This window comes from Ictidomys tridecemlineatus, chromosome 2, assembly GCF_052094955.1.
Source record: "Ictidomys tridecemlineatus isolate mIctTri1 chromosome 2, mIctTri1.hap1, whole genome shotgun sequence".
Taxonomy (NCBI): domain Eukaryota; kingdom Metazoa; phylum Chordata; class Mammalia; order Rodentia; family Sciuridae; genus Ictidomys; species Ictidomys tridecemlineatus.
The window spans coordinates 173147698-173163947 of NC_135478.1; the positions used below are offsets into that span (position 1 = coordinate 173147698).

Genomic DNA, 16250 nt, shown 5'->3' on the forward strand with positions numbered 1-16250 from the left:
TCTACCTCTGTGCTAAAATTATTATTTCTTCTTTGCAAAACAAGGTGGTTTTGGATAAGGCTTCATAAATTCCACTTTCTCCACAAGTTTCTCCCAAACTCTTCCAATCAAGATTTTTCAATCTTACTCTGTATTCAAATTACACTTAAAATATTCTGGTTTGTATAGACTTTGGTGTACTTACCTATATGTGCCTCCATTTCCATTTATAAGTTGAGAGCACCCCAATGTTTTTAATCTCCAAATTATCTATAGGATTTTTTTGTTTATATTAAACACAAATATTTACAAACCAAATAAAAGGTTGCTGACCAAAGCACCATCAAAGATGAGTTAAAATTTAAGGACTCAAATTGAAAACTCTACCTGTTCAACTCCTATGACCACCCCAAACATGCACATAAACGTACACATGTACTCTTTCTTAACATTAAAAGGTGCAAAGATACTGTGAAAAAGAGTAAATATGGTTGGTGTATTTATTGACATATCAATCAATATATAACAATTTGTAGACCTAAAAGTTTCAATAAAAATGACTCAAGCTGGAATTGTGGCTCAGTGGTAGAATGCTCACCTAGAATGTGTGAGGCACTTGGTTTGATCCTCAGCACCACATAAAAATAAATAAATAAAATAAAGGTATTGTCCATCTACAATTTAAAAAAAAAAAACAGAAAATGACGTAGAGTCAAACCTGCCAAGTCTAGTCTAACTCCATTCCCAAATGCTAAAGTTAAATATAACTCAGTTGCCTCCTCCACTGCTAAAACAAGCAATTTTTAGACTTTGAAAACTGGGAATGAAACTGCTCTGCCCTTAAAAGGATAGTAAATGCTGAGGTTCAAGTCAAATTTTTCATAATGATAATGAAGCTTGAGAAGAAGGTGAAATTTATCTTGATACAGGGAACACAGATATAGTATGGGTTAGAATGAAATCCACTAGTTTCTGCTCCACGCCCCCACCCAGGGAAGAGGGATATATAAGTTTTTTTTCTCTTGTTGTTTTTAGATATATATGACAGCAGGGTGTATAAATCTTACTATTTTCTGAACTGCTATGTTGTAATCATATTAGCCGTAATTACCACAATTTCATGGAAAGTTTTTAATTCTTCATCTGGAAGGATAAAGAAATAACTAAATATCATATTTAGTAAGAAAACAAGGGCTGAAGTTGTGGCTCAGGGATAGAGCGCTAGCCTAGCAGGTGCGAGGCCCTGGGTTCGATCCTCAGCACCACATAAAAATAAATAAAGATATTGAGTCCAACTACAACTAAAAAATAAATATTAAAAAAAAGAAAACAAATAAGTATATTTCATGGAAATGTGCCGAAGACAAACATTACATTTTATGTTAAAAGTTATTTCAATCTTGGAATAGAAAAATTAAATGCAAAATAAGAACTAATAAGCAGAACTATCCATTTACCGTAACAATTCATAAAAGAAATATTTTTTTAATTTTTTTATTCCTTAGCAGAACCAATACAAAGTCTATATATTTCAAACATATTACATAATTTAAGAAGAAAAATCATAGGCAATTAACATCTCTCTAAATTTGTATAAACAAAAACATTATATTATTGTAAAATCTAAGAAAACACCTAGTTTAGTTAACTATTTCCTTCATGGTACCTCCTCAACACAAAATTATCTTTTTAATTGTTTCTATTTCTCTATGAAGTGTAGGTTTCATCAAGGCAGGGACCTTGTTTCTTGCTCATTGTTTTAATCTATTCCTGTTATTGTATGATATTAGTGAATATTCAGCAAATAAATATTTATATTAAATGATCAGATATTGGCTGAAATATCATTAAAGTAATGTTCAGATTTTATTCAGTAGTATTCTTTTTTAATATTTATTTTTTAGTTGTTGGACACAATATCTTTATTTTATTTATTTATTTTTATGTGGTACTGAGGATCAAACCCAAGGCCTCACACATGCTAGGTAAGTGCTCTGCCACTGAGCCACAACCCCAGCCGGCATTCAGTAGTATTCTTTATGATGAGATCTAGTCTTCTGGTTGGTCATTGTTTTAGTTAGCTTTTTTTGCTGTGGGAGGGTCCTGTGGAGAAGTTGCAGCTCTCACCAGGTCCAGATGAGTAGGTAGAGTTTGAGAGTGGTGAGGATCATGCAGAGGATCAGGAAAACGATGACAAGTGATGGGATGTCAGTCCAGATCCTCATCAGACTCTCCAGCTCGAGTGCATCCTTGTATCCACTGTCTGAATCCCTGTTCATCAGCTCTTTTATTTATACTAAATTTTGGGGCTTTTGACTCCCCTTTCAATCCTTATCAGCTACCACCAGATTTGTCCATGACATCATTTGCCCTGGGGTCAGAAACATCTGGCTGGTGGTCTCCACCCAGATCTTTTAGCCTTTCCCTCTTATCAGGAGAAGATAGCCTGCCAAAGGCTTCACTCTGCTTATCAGGGTGAAGGGAAGTAACTTATCTGAGGCCATACTGGAGGGCTCTGTTAGGTGTGCCTAATGAGACTGGAGTTTTAAATATGGAGTTGCTTAGGCTCAGGTCTAAGGCCATCCTCAAATAATTACAAACACAACTATAAGTAATTAAAATGATCCAAGCAGAGAAGTGATGATCTAACTTCTAAAAGACTACTGCTATGTAGAGCAGATCAGACTATCATAATCCCATGCAGAAGGTGAGTATATGTTGGTTCTGGGGACAAGCAAAAGACATGGTGTTAGGGTCTGTAAACAAGTCAAGATGGCGCCTGGCATTTTGCCAGAGGGAGCGGTTTGTGAAGTAACTCCAGCAAGCCATTAAGTGTGGAGATTCCTTATTGGTTGACTGCTGTATCTAGTTTATGTTAATTAAGATGAGCTGTGTGTAATGTATATATACCCCTCTTGTCCTACAATAAACGGCTCCCACTCCTGCTGTATCAATGTACACAAGTTCCTTGTCACGCCACCCCCCCCTTAGTTTGCTGCAGCCGGACTGAGGCAACATGGAAACAAGTGCATATTTTTAAGTTTCATTTATAGGTGAAATCAACAAGATCTGAGAATAGAATGGGATGGGGCAGGTTGGGGGAGGGATTAGGAAGAGAAGAATCTAGGTTTGGGGCCTGAGCCATTTTCTCAGATGAAGGCCCAAAAATAACAAAGTAAAACAAACAACAACAGCAAGGAAAAAAAAAATTATGAAGATTTTAGTTTTAGACATGTTAAGCTAATGATACCTATGAAACATAAAAAATTAGAAGTCAAAGAGGTAATAGAAAAGAGGGATAGAGATAAGAATTTGGGAGACATGTACACAATGACAATATTTAATCAGAGATGGTTACCTAGATATATATACATATATATATATGCATTTTTCAAAAGGATCAAGTTGGATACTTAATTTAGATCTGTGCACTTCAAAGAGCTCTTCAGTAAAAGCACAGGATTGAATTATTTCACTTAAGAAAAGTATTATGAAAGAAAGTCCACAACTATTCAAAGGAAGGGTAGGTAATGTAAGGGAGGCCAAGAACAGAAAACAAGCAGGTGAACTCACCTGATATTACGCAACCCCAGAGAAGAGTCTTTCACCAAGGACGGAAAAGGCAGTTAACAGATCACTGAATTTAACAAAACAGAGTTTAGGATTTCAGCAGAATGAAGGAAATGCAAGAAGACAAATAAAAGTTAACACATTTTTAAAAACTGATAACATCAAAATGTAGCACTTCTTTCAAAAATATCATAAACAATGTTGAAAGACAAATCAAATGAGCAAAAGGCCTGCAACTGAAAACAAAGGGTTGCTATCCAAATTATTTTTAAAAACTCCTACAAATAAATAAGAAAATTATAAGCTTAACAGAAAACTAGCAAAGGGATATAAAACAGACAATTCACAAAGAAAGACATTAAAAGCCTAAAAAATGGAAGCAGGGGTGGGGGCGTTGACAGCTCAGCTTCACTAGTATTCAAAGACATATATAATAAAAATAATTAGGTCTTTATCATAAGGTTGGCAAAATTTTAAATCCAGTGCTATTAAGTATGGAAGAAATGTGGGGTTTGGTGTTTTGGGTTTTTTTTCTGTTGTTTTTTTGGATACCAGGGATTGAACATTCTATCACTGAGCCACATCCCCAGCCCTCTTTTATAGTTTATTTAGAGACAGGGTCTCACTAAGCTGCCTAACACCTCACTTTTGCTGAGGCTGGCTTTGAACTCACTATCCTCCTGCCACAGCCTCCCAATCCACTGGGATTATAGGCATGCACCAATATGATCAGCCAAAATGTGCACTTTTATTTAAAAGTAATAATAGTGTAGTAGTAGTAGTAGTAGTAGTAGTAGTAGTAGTAGTATATATGAGCTAGTTTTTTCTTTATGCCAAGAACTATTTCTACTAGTATAGCTTTTTATTATTATTTTTATATTGATGGATCTTTATTTTATTCATTTATTAGTATGTGGTGCTGAGGATTGAACCCAGTGCCTCACACATGCTAGGCAAGTGCTCTGCCACTGAGCCACAATGCCAGGCCCTAGAACAGCTTTTTAAAAGGGAACCTTAACATTAACTATCAGAATTTTAAATGATTATATCTTTCAACCTTAACACTAGAGAAATGCATTTAACTCTTGGTATACCTGTACAAAGCTGCTTATTGCAGAATTGCCAGTAAATGGAAGAAATAACTAATAGGGGTATAAGAGATGTTTTTTAAAGGTACAGAACAATGAAGAATATGATATTTTTATTAAAATAAACACACAAATCCTTATTAACTTTTTTAAGCAGAGAACAGACTGGATGGATATTCCCCTGCAAATCTTTAAAGGGGTAAGGGAGGAATGAGGGGTGAGAATGGAAAATGGAGAGAAAAACAATAAGGTTTTCTACATTCGTTCAAATAGCTTTAATTTATTAAAATAAGCACGTATACTTTTTATTAAATTAAAAAAAAATTTCCATGAACTCTACAGAAAAGAAAAGAAAAACTGAAAGAACTCAGGAACTTTTAGATGTTTTACCACAAGAGGTATTTAACTCTTCAAAGATCTTTCTAGCATTAAAAAATAGAGTGACAAAACTCATCCTTTAAAGTTGGGTGGGGAGGGACAAGCCTGTAGTCCCAGCTACCTAGGAAGCTTGAATTAAGGAGTTCAGGGCCAGAATGGGCAAAACAGTGAGACCCCTAACTAATTAAAAATAAATAAAGGTTTTAAAAATCATTCTTTAATAAATCCACAATGATTTCAACTTTTTGCTATATTTCAAATTTTATTATGCCTAATGATTCCCTGCTATGAAAATGACATAATAAATAAGTTTATACTTCCTCCAAAGACCTAATTATTGCTTATAAATCTTGAGCACTTAGTAGTATTAAGATTTAATTCTCAGGGTGGGGATGTGGTTCATGGGTAGAGTATTTGCCTGGCATGCATGAAGCCCTGGGTTCGATCCGCAGCACCAAAAAAAGAGAGAGATTTAATTCTACAATCAACATTCTCAAAGTTGTTCAGTTTTCTTCCACATTTAAATGGGACTCAGTACTGATTTTTTTAATATAAATTTTTTTAGTTGTAGATGGACACATATGCCTTAATTTTATTTATTAATTTTTATGTGGTACTAAGGATCAAATCCAGTGCCTCATACATTCTAGGCAAGCATTCTACCGCTGAGCTACAAGCTCAGACCTTCACCATTGATTTTTTTACAATGGCTTCACTAAGTCTGAAATTATTACTGTTTATTCTTTATTTATTTGAGGTTGACTTGATTTAATCATTAAACATCATTCTTTTTTAATTTTTTTAATTGACAAAGTATACATATTTGTGGGATTTCATGTGATATTTTAATACATGTAAGCATGTATCATGTTCAAATCATCTTAAGCATATCTATCTCCTCAAACATTTACCATTTCTTTTTTGGTAAAAACTTTCCAAATCTTGTCTTTTAGCTTCTTTGATGTATAGTACATTACTACTACTTATGGTAAGTAATATTTGTCAAGAAAGGCTCAGGAGTGCTACATTCCCTGAGCTCTTACATGTTACAAACATCAACTTGTTTTATGTTTTTTATCCCTTTTTTTCTGTCTTTCTTTTCTTTGTGTGTGGGTAAGAGATATGTTGGGGATCGAACCCAGGGCCTCATACATGTGAGGCGAACTTTCTACCACTGAGCCATACTCCAGCTTTCTTCCTGTGTATCTGATTAGCAACTTGGTTGGCGTGGCAGGCTGCTAATTAACTCACACTATTCCACCTTCCTCTTTTTTAGTCAAATATGTTGGCACATCAACTATTTGAGAGATTAGGGCAAGAGAATTGCAAGTTCAAGGCCAATCTGAGCAATTTGGAGATAATCTGTCTCAAAATTAAAAAGGGTCAGGATATAATTCAGTGGTAGTGACCCTGGGTTCAATAACCAGCATCCACCCACACATACACACATAGCACATTATTGCCCCAAATAAAAATCTTTTCTAACATTTCTAACAGGTAGGTATAGTCACGACTTTGTTGACTTTGTTCTGGTTCCAAAACAGGACAAGTGTTAAACAGAACTTTCAGTTGGAGAAAGCTCTTTTGTTCTCTTGCCTCATTCTATTTCCTGCTTTCAGCTAGAACTGATAAACCAATTCAGTGAAGATGGAGGATATAAGATTGATATAAAAAAAGGAGTCATTCTGATACACCAAATGAACTAGCAGAAAAAGATCAAGAAAAGAGTCCCATTTACAATAGCTACTAAAAAAAAATAACAGTAACTAGGAATAAATTTAACTACAGAAGCAAAAGAACACTACAATTAAAACTATAAGGTCGGGCATGGTGGTGCACACCTCTAATGCCAGCAGCTTAGGAGGCTGAGGAAGGAGGACGGCAATTTCAAAGCCAGTCTCAGCAACTTAGCAAGGCACTTAGCAACTCAGCAAGACCCTGTCTTTAAATAAAATACAGGGGATTTGGGATATGGCTCAGTGGTTAAGCACTCCTGGGTTCAATCTTCAATACCCCATCCCCCCAAAAAACTATAAAACCCTGATGAAAGAAATTGAAAAAGGAGAGAAAGAGAAAGAAACAGACAGATAGACAGACAGACAGACGGATGACCCATGGACTATTAGAATTAATACGGTTAAAATGTCCACATTGCTCAAAGTGATCTTACATTCAATGCAACTCCTATCAAAACGGAAATGATATAATTCACAGAATAGAAAAAAAAAAACACTCCTAAAATTTGTTTGAAACCCACAAAAGAACCCAAAGCAATACTGACCACCTTGGGGAGGAGGGAGGGGGAACTATAGGCATGATAATATTTGATTTCAAAACATACTACAAAGCTATATTAATCAAAATAGCATGGTGCTAGCATAAAAATTGACACTAAAGCAAAAATCGATAAATGGGGCTCCATCAAACAAACAAAAAAAATCTTCTTTAAAGTAAATAATAAAAAATGAAGACACAACGTACAAAATGGGAGAAAATATTTGTGAATCATACATCTAACAAAGATATCAAGAATATATAGGGAATTCAAACAGTTTTTAAAAAAAACGCATCAAATTTTAAAATAAACAAATGATCTGAACAGACATTTCTCAAAAGAAGATAATACAAATGATTAACAAGTCATGTGAAAAAAATGTTCAACATCATCATCAGGGAAAAGCAAATCAAAGTGACAATGATGTATCATCTCACCTTAGTTAAAATGGTTATTTTCACACACACACACACACACACACACACACACACACACACACACATACACAAATGATGTCAAGGAAATGGAAAAAAGGGAACTTATGCAGGTTGCTCAAAAACCTAGAACTGGGGGGCTAGGGCTGTGGCTCAGTGGTAGAATGCTTGCCTAGCATGCATGAGGCACTGGGTTCGATCCTCAGCACCACATAAAAATAAACAAATAAAATAAAGGCATTCTGTCTATCTAAAAACAACAACAACAACAACAAACAAACAAACAACAAAAATAAAACCTAGAACTAGGGCTGGGGTTGTGGGTCAGTGGTTGTGGGCTTACCTCACATGCATGACGCACTGGGTTTGATCCTCAGCACCATATTAAAAAATAAATAAAGATATTGTGTCCATCTACAATTAAAAAAAATATATTAAAAAAAAACCTAGAACTGCGAGGCTGAAGTTGTAGCTCAGTGAGAAAGCACTTGCCTGGCATGTATGAGACCCTGGGTTTGATCCTCAGCACCACATATAAATAAATAAATAAAATAAAAGATCAATTGAGCCGGGCACAGTGGTGCACGTCTGTAATCCCAGCAGCTCAAAAGGCTGAGACAGGAGGATCTTGAGTTCAAAGCCAGCCTCAGCAACTGCAAGACACTAAGCAACTCAGCGAGACCCTGTCTCTAATAAAATACAAAATTGGGCTGGGGATGTGGCTCAGTGGTTGAGTGACTCTGAGTTCAATCTTTGGTACCCCCCAAAAAAAATCCATTAACAACTAAAAAATACATATTAAAAAAGAATCTAGAACTAGAAGTGTCATAGGATTCAGCAATTCAATACAAAGTATATAATAAAAGGAAAGGAAATCAGTATGCTGAAAAGATGTCTATGTTCCTGTTCACTACAGCACTATTCACAATAGTCAGATTCAACCCAGGTATCCATGAATGGATAAATGGATAAAGAAAATGTGGTGTATATATACAAAATGAAATATTATTCAGCTGCAAATAAGAATGAAATTCTTTCATTTTCAGCAATGCTCACAGAACTAGAGATCTATATGTTAAGTGAAAGAAATAAGGCCAGCACAGAAAAACAATTACTGCAAATTCTCATATATGTAAAAACTAAAAAAGTCATTCTCATAGAAAAGTAGAAAATAGAACAGTGTTCAGCAGAAGCTGGGAAGATTGGAGGAAACAGGTATGTGGAAAGGATGGTTAACAAGTACAGGAATGTAGCCAGATACAAGGAAAAACTTCTAGTGTTCTATAGCCCAACAGAATAACTATGATTGATAATGATTAAATGTATATTTCAAAATAGCTAGGAGAGAGGATGATTTTGAATGCTTCCAACATAAAGAATATAAGAGATATTTAACATAATGTGTGTGTGTGTGTATCAATGACCCTACTCTAATTATGATACGCTGTAAACACGTACTGAAATATAACACTATGCCCCATAAATATGTACGATTATTGTGTGTTAATTAAAAATCAATAGTTTAGGGGACTGGGGTTATGGCTCAGTGGTAGAGCACTTGCCTAGCATGTGTGAGGCACTAGATTTGATTCTCAGCATCACATATAAATGAATAAATAAAATAAAAGTCCATCAATGACTAAAAAATATATTTTTAAAAAAATCAATTAAATATTAAAAACAATCTAATTTTTAAAAACTTCTGTTTCAATAGCTATTGCTCCAGTAGCCACCATGGACAAGTGGTCTTGCTTTAGAAGTCAAATGTATTCATAGAGAGGGAAGACCTGAATTGCCTTTTTAAAATCATTCCAGTCCTGGACTGTTTCCATACGTTTTTATACCACAACATCAGAAATTCTTATATTTTTAGTCACTATTAGTAGCAAGACAAACCAAATCTAATTCTATTGTGCACGATACTTCAGTCCATACCTTCTTTCCACCAAAACTTTGAAAACATTGCTCCGATGACTTCTAGAATTGCCCATAACTGAGAAATTCACAGCAACTCAATTTTTTTTTTCCATCATGTTCTCTTCTTTCTCTCTCTGTCTCTCTCTGGCCAAGACAACATATTAATTCTCTCCTTATTTCTGAAGTTATTAACTATTAGGGTATGTCACTTTTAATCATTTATATCATTTAATCATTAAATCATTTCATAATTTTTTCCTAAAATTTGATATGCCTTTCAATCTGCAAGTACATATTTCATTTCAGAAATTCTTGGTATTATATTTCTGAATATTTTTTCTATTTCATTTGCTGGAGTATTTATTTCATATATAGCAATTATTCTACAAAGGATAATCTTTTCATGGTTACATCTTTCCTTTATTCTTTCCCTGTAGCATAGCTATAGAGTTGGTGTGGCATTTTTTTAAAATCATGTTTAATGTGGGCAGTGCAGTCCTGAGATCCTATTTACTCTGATATCCAATAAGTTCTCCTGAACAACACTTGACATCTTTATCACCTTAGCTAGGACCATTTTTATTTTTGTGCATCTGTATGCAAACACATACACACACACACACACACACACACACACTTCATTTTGAGAGCAGATTCATGAAGATAGTTAAAACTGATCTAAGTATAGACACTACTATATGTTCTGTAACAGGAACCATCCCCCCATTCAGAGAGCTAGTCAACCATCATGATGTTGGGCTCTTAACCTTAACTAAGAATACTATTCAAAATGGCAATGTTCTCTTCATCTTCTGAGGTTCAGTATTCACATGTAGGGTCTTCCTAAGGACTTTTCCTTAATAGTTTTGCTCCTTTCTCACCTTTTTAGGTAGATCTACTTCTTTAAAGAGTATCACTAAGAATTCTTAATATTTTGTAGGCTTCTTCTTAGTCTTGCTTCTTGGATATGGGGCTAGAATTAGAAGTCTTATGTTCTCACTTTTCTTGCCCATCATTTTTTGCTATTATATACTTCTTTCATGTTTTTGCTCCCCCCATTCACTTTTTCCTACTTTCATTTGGTTTGACCGAAAGAAAATTTTGTAATTAAATTCATTGTTACTCAGAGATCCCTACATTTGTCTAGCATCCATTTTTTTAGTAAAAAACTCAATCTTTTATATTACTGACTCAACTAAAAAGTAAAATTTAAATATTCTAAGATAGGCTTTTAAAATAACAACAGCTGAACTTTTACTTCTTCTATTTCTAACAGAAGGAAGTAAAGGGAAGATACCCAGTTTCAATTCTTTTTATAAATTCAAGATACTAAACAGAAACAATAGGGTCAAAAATTAAGCTCTTATGTGAAACCAATTATTACAATAATCTCTAAGAAAACAAAAATTAGGATGCATTTTCCCTCCTTAAATCTACTCTTATTTTACTACTTGCTCAATTTTTGAAGCAAGAAATCACAACATTTTTCTTTTCTTTGATTCTTGTTTTTCCAGTGGCACATATTTGTTTACAAGAGTAGAAACACATTTAAGGAAGAATGCAGGAGATCTCAAGAGAGAGACATTTGGGGGATAAAGAAATATGCACTCAAGAGAGGACGTGGCCATTTTCAGTGATAAGCTTTGAGGGTAAAGGAAGAAATACACATTCATGGGGAAATGCACGTCATCTCCAAAGGTAGAATAAGTCTAGAATCTTTCTTATATCCTCTCCCTTCACATCTTCCACACCACCAATTCTGTACCTGACACATAGGAGCTACTCAATATATATGAAGAAATGAATTAGTACAGACTATTCATCACAAATTCATAAAGCTCTCATATGATCCCTTCCTGGCCCCACAACTGAAGACAGAAGACATGGTACAAGTCTCTATCATTTAATGCTAAGACTACTCTAATATTTACTTTCTTATTGTTTCTTCAATTTTAACATTGTTTTTAAAAGTACTTGTAGGGCATGGCTGCCCGCTTCCTGGTCTCGAGGCCGCACATGTGGCTAGGATGGCTCCTGGCGATTAGCCAGGAGGCGATGCTATGGGCAGTGACAGAGGAGGCGGACAACCTCCAGGATAGGTCCAGGACTCTTCCATCCTGGTGGACAGCTAGTGCCTTCCCTTACAGACTATGGGGTGGGTGTACATGTGAACTTGCTCCACCCCTCTGACCTTTATTCTGATTGGCTCCTGTGCAGTATATAAGCTGTGTGTACTTCCTTAATAAATGAGATCCTGGTTTGACTGTTCTCCCTGGCACGTCTGATTGTCCTCCCAGGAGGGAGGGCTGGGTGTGGGCAGCCAGTCGACCTTCACCTTTCTTGGCTCCTCTTGGTCGGGGTGTGCTTTTCCCGCTTCTCCTGCTGGTCAGGAGGAGACTGGGGCTAAAAACCCGGACAAGTACTGACTTCATCAATTTAAAAATCTCTCATGTTTCCCATTGTCTAAGAAAAGAGTTAAACTGGCACCATATACAAGACCCTTCTTTTACAACCTAATTTTAGGTTTATTGCCAGTATAGCCACCAGCACCCATCATCTCAACCTTCTTCCAGGACTTCCTACCTACATACCTTTACCTCCCATCCATATACATATTCTACATACTAGCTACATGTATTCACAAATACACCATGCATTTTCATGCTTGCCTTCTAATCCTGATAAATTTCCTCTTTCTAGAATAACTTTCTCCTTGTACTGATTTGTCAAGTTACTACAGATTCATCTAGGCCTAGATCACTGTTGAAAATTAAATTGTGAAAACAGAAAGAGAACCACCAAAATGAAACTTGAAAGAAGATATTATTTACTTCTTTTATCTTTTTGCTCCCCCATTCATTATTCCCTCCTTTTGTCTGGTTTTATTGAAGGAAAATTCTCTAATTCTATTCATTTGAGAAGCTGAAGGCAACAGCAGAGAAAGTAGAATATCAACCCTATTTATGCCATAAAAATCAATAAAAGTTTCATGTAATATTTACATGGGAGTAAAAGTACTGAGTCCCATCTTTAGGAAGACTAGTTGAAAGCTGTTAAAGTTGTGGAGGGTTTTGTTTGTTTGTTTTTTGGGCACCAGGTACTCAACTGAGCCACATCACAAGCCTTCTGTTTTATTTTTCTGTTGTTTGTTTTGAAACAAGGTCTTGCTAACTTGCTAGGGCCTTGCTAAAATGCTGAAGCTGGCTTTGATCTTGCAATCCTCCTGCCTCAGCCTCACAAACTGCTGGAATTACAGGCATGCGCCACGAAAGTCACACATGTATCTCTATGAATGGAGATAAATGAAATATTAGTTGAAAGTAATCACCCCTGGGAAAGGGTTCTAAGGTTGCCAGAGCCTTAACCATCTAAGTTAACTTCCTCACCAGGTAAGATCTAAATAATTCCTAGAATCTAGTTAGTCAACAAAATAATCTCTGTCTAAGGAATGTAAAACAGAGTGGAGGTATAACTTTTTGTGTGTGTGTGTGGTACTCAGAGTTAAACCCAAGGGCACTTCTACCACTCAACCCCTGCTTTTTTTTGAAACAGGCTCACTAAATTGCAGAGACTGGCCTCAAGATTGCAATGCTTCTGCCTCAGTTTCCTGAGCTGCTAGGATTCCAGGTGTATGCCACTGAGCACAACCAGAACTATAACTTCTTTTAATAAAGACATGACTAGTTGGTCATATAGCCAAAGACTATATTCACTTTATTTTTGGTAGCCATGACGCCAGTTAAATAAATATCCCTTTCTGAAAATTAAGATATGTTACATATATCCCCCACATATATACTTAAACATACACATTTAGCTGGCCACAAGGGCATATGCCTATAATCCCAGAAGCTCTGAAGGCAGAGGCAGGAGGATCTTGAGTTCAAAGCCAGCCTCATCAACTTAGCAAGGCCCTAAGCAACTTAGCAAGATCCCGTCTCAAAATAAAATATAAAAAGGGCTGGGAATGTGATTCAGTGAATGAGTGCCTCTGGGTTCAATTCCCAGTACCAAAATACACACACACACACACTCTTAACTATGTTCACTGAGAGGGCCTAGAAGCAATGACTCTTAACTAGCAATAAACACACCTAGAAACCAGATCTCTAGAACTATTCTATAGTAAAAGGAATCCACACTCCTTAAAGAAATGTCTGATTACAGGGCTAGAGAAGAGACAGTACAGGTTTTAGGTCATAAAGTAAGAAAATGCTCAAAGAATTATAGGAACATTGGCAAAAGTTTAAAATATTAATCTATCACTGCATACTGATATGAATAAATGAATATATACATACTAAAGGGAAGGTTTTCTTCATTATAAGAAGCCATCTAATAAATAGAAAAAATTAAGAGAATTGAAAAAAAAAACATCATTCAGCAACCATCTCAAGATAACCAATTCACACAATACACAACCATCAATGGATATTAAAAACTAATGGGTATGGGCTGGGGATGTGGCTCAAGCGGTAGCGCGCTTGCCTGGCATGCGTGCGGCCCGGGTTAGATCCTCAGCACCACATACCAACAAAGATGTTGTGTCTGCCGAGAACTAAAAAATAAATATTAAAAATTCTCTCTCTATCTCTCTCTCCCTCCTCTCTCACTCTCTCTTAAAAAAAAAAACTAATGGGTAAATTTGAGAGTAACAGGATATTTACATAAACTCAAAGTACCTCTCCACTAAGTACTTAGTAATCACAAGGAGTAAAATAGTGAAGTTATCACAAGGAAATATCTACCAGGTTTCTCTATCATTACCAGTAAAAGGAGAAATTACAGCATTTGCTTCCTAATATAAAGCAGTATAAAGTAACATATCTGAGGTGTTTCTGCCAAAAGTACACAACCTGAATCTAATCATGAGGGAGGAAAAAAAATCAAACTCATTTTGAAGGATGTTACAGAAAAAAAAAATGGCCTTAGCACTTAAAAAAAAATGTCAATATCATGAAATATAAATATAGGTTCAAGAACTGTTACAAAAGGAAAATAGAGAGACATAACTAAATGCAGTATGTGATCCTGGATTTTCTTTTGCTATGAAGGATGGTGAAATGTGAATACCTATAGATTCGAAATAGTATTATATTAGTGTTAATTTCCTGATTTTGATCTTTCTACTGCATTTATGTAGGAGAATGATCTTAGATATAAGACTCATTGTTAAGATTAATTATATAAACAAATTCAGAATGTTCAATAAGCATGGTACACGAACCATTCCTATTTTAGCATGAAGACTAACAAAACAATTGAGAATAATTACATTAATATGCTAAAAATGGACAATATAGAAAAATGCAAAATGGGATCTATGAAATTCAAAGTGTAGTATATATGTGCATACATACATATTAAGGGAAAGATTTTATTACAAGAAAACAAAAATTTAGAGTACAAGTGTAGAATTTTCTTATAGTATAATTTCTCTTGTTCTTCTATTTGTTCTTAACTTTATGATCATATTAACTTGCTATCATTTCAAAATAGCTTGTATCAATACATACTACTAGAGCAAATCATGTAAATACAAAGGAGACTGCAAAAGAAGAAGAAAGGAAGGCACTACAACAAACTAGAAAACAAGTTCCATATGGCTGTAGTAAGACCTGACCTATCAATAACTACCTTGAATTAAATGCATTAAATTCTCAAATTAAAAGACATAAAAGTGTGGAGTGGAGTTGTAGTTTAGTGGTATAGCACTTGCCTAGTATGTGTCATGTCCTGAGTTCTATCCACAGCACCATAAAATAAAGAAATAAATGACACAGATTAAAAAACAAGACTCAAATATATGTTACTTACAAGAAATTCACCTCTAAAGACCCACATAGACTGAAAGTGAAGAAATGGAATAGGATATTTCATGCAAATGGAATCCAAATGAAAGCCCTAAAGACAGACAAAAAAGGTCATTATATAACGATAATGGGGTCAATTCAGCAAGAAATAATTCTAAATATATATGTACCCAATATATGAGCACCCAAATAAATTTTAAAATACATATTAAAAGACCTAAAGAGAAAAACTCCAATACAATAACAGTTGGGAACCTTAACACTACACTTTCAGCAATGGACAGATCATCCACGCAGAAAAATCAACAAAGAAACAGCTGAGTTAAATTGTACCCTAAACCAAACTAAACTAACAAATATCTACAGAACATTCCACCCAACCACTGCCAAATACACATTTTTCTCAAAAGCATAAAGAACATTCTCCAGAATAGATTAAATGATAGACCACAAAACAAGTCTCAAAAGATTTTTAAAAACTGAAATCATATCAATTATCTTTTATAATTCCAATGCAATAAAACTATAAATTAGTAACAACAATGATCCTGTTTTATGGAAATAAAAACTTAAGCTATTAAAGGTAACTCAAATGACTGAGATTAAAAATATTATAACTCAAATGACTGAGACAGAGGGGAGAGGGGGAGGGCGGGAGAGAGACAGAGAGGGAGGTGTGTAAAGAGAGACAGAAGGATAAAGTTCATAACCCACTTGAATCTAATGTATGAAATATGATATGTCAAGAGCATTAAAATGTTTTGAACATCCAATTAAAAAAAAGTAATATGGTTAA

The 16250-nt window shown here is 35.0% G+C and overlaps 1 protein-coding gene across 9 annotated transcripts in view; it reads right to left on the reverse strand.

The window, feature by feature from the left end:
* The window catches only part of Phtf2 (putative homeodomain transcription factor 2), a 142966-nt gene that overhangs the window by 110932 nt on the left and 15784 nt on the right, over nt 1-16250 (reverse strand). Inside the window, exon 2 of one of the 9 annotated variants that reach the window (XM_078040167.1) lies at nt 15459-15545. The exons of 7 other annotated variants lie outside the window; for them this stretch is intronic. The gene's annotated coding sequence lies outside the window, so the exon portion shown is untranslated. Of the gene's footprint in view, nt 1-3552; nt 3604-15458; nt 15546-16250 lie in introns of those variants that run through there. One more of the 9 variants, XM_040291685.2, reaches the window with a different exon arrangement.